Source organism: Belonocnema kinseyi, chromosome 2, assembly GCF_010883055.1.
Source record: "Belonocnema kinseyi isolate 2016_QV_RU_SX_M_011 chromosome 2, B_treatae_v1, whole genome shotgun sequence".
Lineage (NCBI taxonomy): Eukaryota > Metazoa > Arthropoda > Insecta > Hymenoptera > Cynipidae > Belonocnema > Belonocnema kinseyi.
The window spans coordinates 36,742,603-36,753,331 of NC_046658.1; the positions used below are offsets into that span (position 1 = coordinate 36,742,603).

The following is a 10,729-nucleotide window of genomic DNA, read 5'->3' on the forward strand; positions in this document are numbered from 1 at the left end:
TAGGTTACAAAAATGCAGATGTTTCGCTACGTGAGAAAATTCGGTAGTAAACTATTTAGAAACTATCTATATAAGAAGAGCGAGATGAAATTAAAATGTATGTACATGGGACTCAACAGCTTCGATGATTGGAAAAAGCGTTGGCACAAGTGTATTATATCTGAGGGGGATTACTTTGAAGAAGACAACATAAATATTGAGGAATAAATGAATATTTTTTGAGAAAACCATAAAGTCACCTTATTTTTTGAACACACCTCGTACGTGCCATAACTTGCTAAGCCACGATCGGCTTCTTCAACGATCAAAATATATGGACAACATGATAACTGGGGATTCCCACATGTTCAGCCTTCAAAAGACTCTAAGAAAAAATGTATTTTTTTCAAAAAGTAATGATAGTACTTTTTTAAGTGAAAGTAATATTCATTCTGTACAATTATTATAATTTAAAAAATAGGGCATTATTGACAAATCTAGGAGGGTCCTAACAAGTCCCAAAATAGGGTAATCATCTGCACTAGCGTTACAAGCCATGTGTGATTATGTGACCCATGCTAATTTATCAGATCAGAACCACACCAGGAATAGGGTAAACTGATCAGAACCTTACTAGGCCCACATAAGTATATCTGCATGGGCGAGTGATTGAGTTAGACATTACAAATGTTGAGGGTGAATGAATAATATTACGGGATATAATTTTCAATACTGCAGCTGAAGTTTGTGGAACTACGGTTGAAGGAAACATAACTAGATATGCTTGGTAGAATGATAAAGTGCATGTGGTTGTCAGCGAGAAGAAGGAAATGTATTTAAGAAAAGGGAATGTTAAAGGTCTTAGAAATAAGGAAATTATTTGACTAGAAAGTGACTATATGTATAAGAGTAAACAACCAGAGAAACTATAGTTATGGAGTAGACAAAGAAACACTCAAAGCGGAAGAAATAAAAAGTGTAAAAATATTTTGAAAGGGAACAAGAAACTAGTTTGGAAGTGGGTTAAGAAGTCTAGGAAAGGCCGTAGTACTGATTACAATCAAAAATAAAAATATTTATCATAAGTGCAGCGGGCACATAGAAGGAAATATAATTAAGAATCGGGAAAAATCTTTGTGCATCCACGTGTAAATAGTACGACTTAAAGTTCATCAAATACTGAAAATCAACATTTATATGACTACACTATTTTTAAATATAAAATATGTTAACCCTAAAAGAAAGATGATTATCGTTTCACTTTACAAGGGAAAGGGAGATAAAAGTAATTGCAATAATTATAGAGCTATCAGCTCACTAATTACCGCAGATTAGTGGATGACTGCACAAGTATACGTAAAGATTTATACTCACAGCAAAAGAGACTTCAAAGAGAAGATCCATTTAAGTTCAACATACCTGAAAAATAAAACAACTCTATTAGTTTTTACATCATACGATAATGAAAATAATCTGGCGTAGGATAAAATACTACGATCCAAAGAACATGATGCAGATTAATCATATCTCCTTACTACTCCCTAATTAATATTTGCATAAAGCTAGAGCAGAATAAGGGGGAAAACATATTATAAACCTAATATGTGAGTGTCCACATGAAAAGGGCCCATATGGACCTGGTATGTGAACAAGATCTATTCCAATACAATTATGCTGCCTACGTCAAAACCTTGCACCAACTGTGAGTTCCTCGAGGACACAAGATTGAACCAACTTTTCAGGTTCATTGGGGAGACGAGATTGATACAATGCCCTAGGTGTAAAAAACTCATCCTCTGCAGGAAAGTATGGTTTTTACCTAACTTTAATGTGCCTGGAGTGAGTTCCTCAAAGACACGAGTTTAAACAAATGACCCACGTGCAAAAAACACATCTTCTTCGGAGAAGTCTGGTTTTTATAGTACTTTAGGGTACCTAAAGTGGATTTTCTAAAGACACGAGATTAAACCATTGCCTCAGGTGTAAAAAACACATTTTCTTCGGGGCAGTCTGGTTTTTATAGTACTTTTGTGTCCCTGGAGTAATTTTTCAACTGCAGGAACCCTAAAGTGTTGTAAAAATCACATTTCTCCAAAGGCAATGTGTATTTACATCTAGAGAATTGGTTCAATCCTACGTCCTCGAGGAACCCATCTCAAGGACCTTGAAGTGCTGTAACAACAAAACTTCCCCGAAGAAGGTTTGTGTCTACACCTGGGGGATTGGTTCTTATCTCGTATCCTCGAGGAACCAAATCGAGGGACCTCAATATACTGTAACAACCATACTTCCCCGAAAAAGATTTATTTTTTTTATACCGGGGGTATTGGCTTGATCACGTGTCCTTGAGAAAGAAACTGCAGGAACCCTGAAGTACTGTATAATTCAGACTTCCCCGAAGAAGATGTGTTTTTCAAATCTGGGACATTCGTTCAATATTTGGTCCTTCTTTTGGAAAACTTCTCGAGGCACCTTAAAAAACTGTTAAAACACGAAGTCGGCTCCTTTCTGGGTATACCTTGTATTTTAAAATCAAAATTAATTTTGAATTATTTTATGATAGTAATGCTAGTCTATATCTAAACAGAAGCTATATTTGTTATTTGCGGTGAGATTGTAAAGAAGCAGCCGTAAGTATATAATCATTTTCTTATTTAATTACTAGAATGTGTATTATATCCGCTTAATTAGAATTCAAGATAAAGGCGCATTACATCCCTTTTCAGATATTGATTCAATATCATTTTTCCTAGAAGTCTCTCACTCTTTGCTTCTTTTACTAGCCGTCTGACAGAGCTGTACCACAACTTAAGTATATGCGTGCGCCAGATTCAACGGATAGATACGGTCATTCCACTTTGAGATGGACCTCCTCCTTATTACACTTGTAATGTTTTTTATACAAGTACGTGCTTTACAACCGATCTTTTTTCCTTCCACATCGTCCTATTTACAATTTTGAGTGTTTATACTGAAACCAAAACTGTTTAATACCCCCGTACGTTTTCTATGATGTAGTCACAAGAACTTCATTCCAACAATAGTATATTGCGCACCAAGGCATAAGGAACAAGTCGATTCACGGTCAAGCGTGAGTTTGCAAAAACCTATCTACACTATGTCTCAGCTGCGCAACTCGCTTTTGCAAACTCACGCTCCGCCGTAAAGAGACTTCGCTGCCTCAGCACACACGAGATGTTATGTAATAAGAGTATTGTTTCCAAATTTTCTCATGAAATTACGTATCTGGTTTGAGGGTAGTTTAAAGGGACAAGTACTGTGCGGGTGGAATTATGAAAGCGCATGCGTGCACAATTCCCGCGGACAATACAATGCACTTTATGGTTTAAGGCAGACATGCCCAAGCTGGAGAAATTCCCGCCAGCCACACATGTTTTGCGCTTCTCACGATTTCGGCTGGAGAGCGAGAGTGGTGATAGACGAGTGCCTATTATCGGCGAGAAAACTATAGGCATCTGCCTTTGAAGCTTAACAGCTCAGTCAAAAAAAATGCTAGCCCAACAAAAAACAGTCATATAAAATCTGAAAGTGTTCTACGTAAATGCGCTTGAAGACGTTTATGTAAACAATTTTTTGTGCTTAGCAGACTGAAAATTTTTAAAAAAAGTAAAGATTTTCGGGTACATTTAAGAACAGTCAAGTTTAGAGCATTATTTCTTATACAAGGGGCGATGGGAAAAATTTGAAAAAATTTATGAGTATGGGATAAACTGTTGTGGACCAATTGCAGTTGAGAAATTAAAAAAATAATAAAAATTGTTGCTTAAAAGTACAAAAATGTGCAACTATATTATCTTCAGTTCTAATAAAGATATTCAAGTGATTCCGCTGGTCCCTTTCTTCGACCCGTAGCCAGGTGCCATCCAAGCATTCAGAACCAGGGGGCGAAGAATGACACCAGCGGTCGGCAGTAAAACAAAAAAAGGCCCCCCCCCCCCTGCTTTCTGTCACTTGTTTTCCAACAAAAAGAAAATGGATAAAAATATCGCGATTTTCACAAAAAATAAGACTGACATGTCCTTCCGGGTGATTGAAAATAAATACAGAGCCTATCCATTACGGTTTGCAGTTTGAATCGCTTTAATATCTGTATTAGAACTGAAGATAATGTAGTTGCACATTTTTGTACTTTTAAGCAAAAATTTTTATAATTTTTTAAATTTCTCAACTGCAACTGGTTCACAACAGTTTTTCTCATACTCATAAATTGTTTCAAATTTTTCCCATCGCCCCTTGTATAAGAAATAATGCTCTAAACTTGACTGTTCTTAAATGTACCCGAAAATCCTTTTTTTTTTTACATTTTTCAGTCTGCTAAGCACAACATTTTTTTACATAAACGTCTTCAAGCTCATTAACGTAGAATACTTTCTGCTTTTAAAAGACTATTTATTTGTTGCGCTGGCTTTTTTTTTTACTGAGTTGTTAAGCTTCAAAGGCAGATGCCTATAGTTTTCTCGCCGATAGTAGATGCCCTTTTCTCCTACCCAAGCAGCACCGCAGATACGAAATATCTGTTAAGTTGCTTGGGGCGACTAACTTTCCAATATAAATTTGTAAGGGTGACTAGAATTTTAATTATTTTATCTCAGCCTGTTTACATTTATTTTCAAATAATGTAATTCAAAGGAGAATTGCGCAAAGTATTTATACCTGCAAACTTTCTAGATTCTTCTCATCATCACTCTCCTGTCAAACTTTCTCTTTTTTTACAGCTAAACCCCGACTTAAAGTCTTAAAACTTGACACTTAAAGTAAATTTGTAAGCTTAAACATATCAACGCAGTAGGCTCAAATTAAATTTCGAATATTGCATTTAACACATATACTGTTTAGTTTTAGTAGAACATATCTGAATTTATTGATACGGAATAGGATTCAGATTTTTTAATTATATTTTATTTCTGTAACATACATTTCTACATTGTACATGATGTTAATAAATTGTTATCCTGCAAAAACTATCATCCAATATTTCTATACATCATATGCACAATGTAAAAAACGGTGATACTAAAATACTCAACCATGCACATTTGCACAAAGAAGAAAAACTTTGCGCAATTCTCTTTTTAATTACATTTAATGCCAAAAAATGTAAAAGCACTAAAATAAAATAATTAAAACTCTAGTCACTATTACAAATTGATATTGAAACGTTAGTCGCCCCAAGCACCTTGTCAGATATTTCGTATCTGCAGTGCTGCTTGGGTCAGAGGGGAGAGTGTTAAGGGGATTTATTAGAGTTCTCAAAAGGAATGTAAGATTCTGTCCTCAATTTTGAATATTTTTGTCTGATTTCTTATATTTTGTTTAACAATAAAAAGGGAGAGAACAATGGAGAAGAATTTCAGTGACACTCAGTGTAGCCGTACGTGGATTCTCGAGGCTCTCGGGATTCTCGGGATTCTCGAGGCTCTCTGTGGATTCTCGGGGGGTCGTTGTCCTCTAAAAAAAAATTTTAATCCACCCTTATACAACCATAAGAATAATTTTACGCATTCAAGTTTACATTGCATTCTTTTAAGTTATCGAGAAAAAAAAAACTTCTTAAGTAATTACAAATTGTTGAAACAAGTACAAATGTATTAAACATATTTATTAAAGGTTTAAAAATTATACAATTATTCATGTATGGGTATGTGTAAATATACAAAGGTGTGAAAATCTGCAATTTAACAATGCTGTTACATGTTTGACAAACAGTAATTGTAATAATTTTGTCAATTTATATTTGAATAAAATATTGACCACTAATATCTTGAACCTCAATTTTTGTTTGAATTAAATACGTACATTTATTAAGGCTTATTATTCGCAGTTATTTAGTAAGACTTCTTAATCAGTACTATTCAACAGAATACTGATTATTCAGATTGAGAGATAAGTAAAAAGAAAATTAATAAACTACAATCGTGCCCTCTCAGAAGATGTGCAAGTTTCTTATTAATCACTGTTTTATCTGCCTCGAAGTTTTTGATTCCTTCGTAAAAAACAGCATTTAATATAACAGAATAAAACTTTGGACTGGGAAACTCGCTAGATTTATCCTTATGACTTTCTCTCGATAAAAAGAACGTTTCTGTTTCTAAGCCGTACAAGATAATCGCAATAACTGTTTGAATTTATTCAAAACATCGAAGTTATTCGAAGTTAATGAGACTTCTTAATCAGTACTTTTTAATTGAATACTCATTATTCAGACTGAGGGAGTAGATGTCAAGTTTTCGGCAAAGGGTACACTTTTGTATATAGTTCAATGTTTCCATAATTACTATAAATATTAACCGATTTTCATTAATCTTTTTCACAATTTCTTCAAATTATGCCAAAAAAAATAATTCTGCTAATTAAAACTGAATCAAACCGTAACTTCCTGATTTTAGTTTTTTTAACTGGTCTGCATCTCATAAGAATGAAAAGGTTATGATTTACGAGCAATTCACAGCGCTCCAGGGAGTCTGCCTCGGGAGTTTTACGAGGGTCGATGAAGAGTGAATCCACATACGGCTACACTGAGTGTCACTGAAATTTTTCTCCATTGTTCTCTCCCATTTTATTGTTAAACGAAATATAAACATTGTATCCAAAAACTGGCTCTGTCGCCGCCGAAGTACCAATATTTAGATGACATATGCAAGAAATCAGAGAAGAATATTCAAAATTGAGGACAGAATCTCACATTCCTTTTTAGAATTCTAATAAATCCCCTTAAGCTCGCGTCTACCACCACTCTCGCTCTCCAGCCGAAATATTGGTAAGCGCAAAACATGGCGGGAATTTCTCCAGGTTGGGCATGTCTGGTTTAAGGCGTTGAAGTAATTTTTTTCTTTTTAATAGTACATTGCACTTCTGAAACAAATTAGCTTCGTTTACTTCTAATGAAGGTAATGAAAAACTCCAGGATAATTAAGAAAATTCATTGGGGATGCTGAGGATTTTTATTGCATTCTCAAACTTTTATTTTTCAAGTTCTTTCTAATTCTATGTTTATAAATAAGGATTTTTCAATTATTAGAAAATATTCTGAATTCGCTTGAATAAGCCTTTCATATGAGTTTGAATTATTTTGAATTCCCAAGAACTGTGTTTAACACCCATGAATTATTTTGAATTCTTTTCAATTTCTTTGAATTTTTTAAATTCTTATTGAATGCCTTTCAGTTCTTTTTAAATCTTTAACTACTTTATGTTTATTTGTATTATTGCCAATACTATTAAATTCTTTTTAATTTGTTTTAAGTATTTTAAGTCGACCATATATTCGCAATAATCCACTAAATAAAAAACTAGATATTAGCATCAGCAAATGGTACTTCTAAATTTCTGCGAGTGAAATGTTCACCAAAAGCATAGAGTGAATGCATGCTCCACTCTTTTTGAGTGACAATTTTGATCCTTTCACTTAATATTGAGTCACAATGTTCACCCTTTGACAAATAGTGAGGGATTTCACTATTTAGTAGAGGGTGAGCTGTTCAATAAAAGGATAAGTGGAAGGAACCCAACGCCGCGTCATTGCTTATGTGAAAAATTTCGCAACTTTCTTCTGCTGAGAGTGGAATATCATATTAAATATATTGAAGTATTAATTTTGATTTATAATCTATAATGAAGAAAAAGTTAATAGAAAATAAACTCTTTATCAAAAATTATTATACATTATGATATTATTATTATCATTATTATTTTTTATTTATTTATTGTATAATTATATCATCATATTGATTTTATTTTATTTATATAAAAAATAAACTTCTTTAGTCAAACACAATATGTATTAATAAAAATATATTGTGCGTTAAACTGTTAGAACGAGACACTTGTCATCCTTAACAAGAATATGTGCTCATACGCAGGAAGTGACTCATAAAAATGATTGTTTATTATATTGAAATATTAATTTATAATCTACAACAAGAAAAAAGTTGATAGAAAATACATTCTTTATATTTATATATAATAATATATTATAGTTTTAATTATATAATATCCAGAAGGAAATTATAGCAAGAATATGTGCGCATGCGCATCAGGTAACGTCTCACCTGCATGATGCTAAGCCGCAACGTAGCATCAACGCAACGGTAGCATCATATTCATAGTTTGTCCTAGTTCGGAACATGCAGTGATAACTGATAAGTGAATACAGTGCACAATCCTCAGCTCTAAGTTATTGTTATACTTTTTAGATGTAAAGTGTTCGGTAAATTAGAATTAAAGAAAATAAAAATGGAACCACTACCACAAGTAAGTACTTATTTTTCGAAAATATTAATTAAAAACAAATTTATCTTCATGTATAAGTATACTTTTCCTAACTTCTCAATTGGAAGCAAATGCTCATTTCTTTATTTGAAAATGACACTATTTTCAGGGTGGCCGCTGGACCAAGAATAAATAAATTATTTTTAAAATGGATCTGTACTTTGCGTATAAAATCTCACAATAAGTGATTTGACGAACCGATTCTAGATCCGTTAAAAATTTAAGAATTTCCAGGTAGTAACTGTTTCAATTTGAAAGTGTTAATAAGAATTAAAATGAATATATGATTTATTGCGATAATTTTATTTTTAAATAAAAGTTTTAATTACTTATCAATAAAATATTTTTTATTCAAAGTTTTAGATCTGCCTTTACATTCTTTTTTAAATTAAATTTGATACATAAATTTATTAATATATTATTTCTATTAATTTTTTGTTAGGCATTAAAAAATGTAAACGGGCACTTGAAACTTTATAAACTATTTTCAACTTAAAAATAACTCCATAATAATACATTCGTAATTAAAGGTTTTTGTCATTTAAGACGAGTAAATTGAAACCAAATATTTAAAAATGAACAATTTGAAACCTAATTGTTTGGCACAGAAAGCTTTGAATCTCTAGAAATTCGAAGATTTTGTAAAATTTAACGTTACAATTTAAATTGCTCTATTTGACAAATTTTTAAGGGGAGTTTTATTTCAAGAAAAACTTTAAGTAATTTTAAGAGATATAAAGGAGTATCATAATGATTCAAATTTAATCAAATTTTCCTTATAATTATTGGAAAATTCTGAAAATTGAAAAAGAATCCTTAAAATCTTCCAGGTTCTGTTTTGATAATTTTTCCAATCTTTTAAAATTTTTTCTTGCAATAATTTTTCAAAATTAGTTTCAATTGTCTTGCGAATCATAAACTGTTTTTATTATTTTCTAAAAGTTGTAGAACAAATTAAATTCATTTTAAAATATCTTTAAAAGTTCCGAAAAAATTTTCAAACATTATTTTAAATTTTGAAAAATTTAAAACCACTTTAAGAGTTCTCAAAATTATGAAATAAAATTTTAAAGTTTTTTAAGGATTTTCAAACTATTAATAATAAAATTATTTTACTTCTAATTCAAAAACTGTTAAGTTAAATACATTTATTTTTAAATTTTTAATGGGCATAGCTTAAAATTACTTAAAATAATAATATATTGTTAAAAATGCATAGCTTGCTTCTTTAATTTAGACTATTGAAAATATTAACTTGTATTCATATTTTTGGAACTTAATATGACTATTTGAACTCTATAATTTATAAAAGTTCTAAATTTTGCAGTTTACCTGCATTTCATTTACCATTGTTCAATTGAAAAGTGTGAGTACCTTCCATTGTATACGTGTAAAATATTGAGCATTCGAACACACCATTTTTGAATTCATTACTTTAAATGGAAAAATGTTTAGAATAGAGTTCGATTTTTTAAATTTCATAGACCGTGCAAAATGTTTGCGAATCGGGAAATGTCCGGGATTTTTTCCTTCGATTAAAAGGCGACCCTGTATTTTTTTGAACTTCAATTGTTTTTATTTAAAAGTAGTATCTTCTTTCGCTTTTTTCACAAAAAAGAAGATTCAACATTTTTATTGACAATTTATCTCTTTGTTTGAATGTTGTACTATTTTGTTGAAGATTTCTCATTTTGGTTGAATTCAACTGTTTTCGATTAAAAATGGCAATCTTTCCTTTTCTTTTTAACATTGAGCTACCTCGCTTTGAGTCTTTGAATTTTAAATTGATACTGATTTTGGTATTTTAGGCAACGCTAAATGATCCAGAAGATTTAGCGGAATATTTAAAGTTGAAAGTAATTCATAAGGAGGTTGTGGAGATTTTGCAAGGTGCGTGTTGACTTTTTATCTATGCTTAAACATTTTTACTTATATTATATTACGTTGGGGCAATATGTAATTAACAGCCCAGATAGAATAAGGATACCTTTTAGTATTTTAGCCACTCAGGGAGGAGGGCGGAGTCAGAAAATTTCAAAGATTAATTTAATAGAATTTAATAACTGACCGTGAAGAAATGCAAATGGGGAGCTAGTCTGTTATCCGACCAGTTGGTCCCGCTTTAAGTCGGGGGCTACTCAGGACAACTGATTAGTGTCCACGAGCAGTTCGACAATATCGACTATATTCTACTTCGTTAGAGTCTCGTATGTGTCTTTATATAACAATGAAACGATACCCTAGTAATAATAGTAATAATACAAGTAATAGTCGCTGGGGGCCAGGTCTGGTGAATACGGTGGCTGAGGAACCAATTCAAAGCCGATTTCATGCAATTTTGCTTGTGCAACTAAGCATTAATGAACAGACGCATTGTCGTGATGATAAAGCGGTTTTTTCTTCTTCAAATGTGGTCGTTTTTCGGCGATTTCGATTTTCAATCGGTCCAATAATGATGAAT

At 32.0% G+C, this 10,729-nt stretch overlaps 1 protein-coding gene across 5 annotated transcripts in view; it reads right to left on the reverse strand.

The window, feature by feature from the left end:
* Positions 1 to 10,729, reverse strand: part of LOC117167645 (connectin) — a 526,083-nt gene that overhangs the window by 285,648 nt on the left and 229,706 nt on the right. Inside the window, exon 1 of one of the 5 annotated variants that reach the window (XM_033352724.1) lies at positions 1,354 to 1,380. The exons of the other annotated variants lie outside the window; for them this stretch is intronic. The gene's annotated coding sequence lies outside the window, so the exon portion shown is untranslated. Of the gene's footprint in view, positions 1 to 1,353; positions 1,381 to 10,729 lie in introns of those variants that run through there. 5 annotated transcript variants of the gene reach the window in all.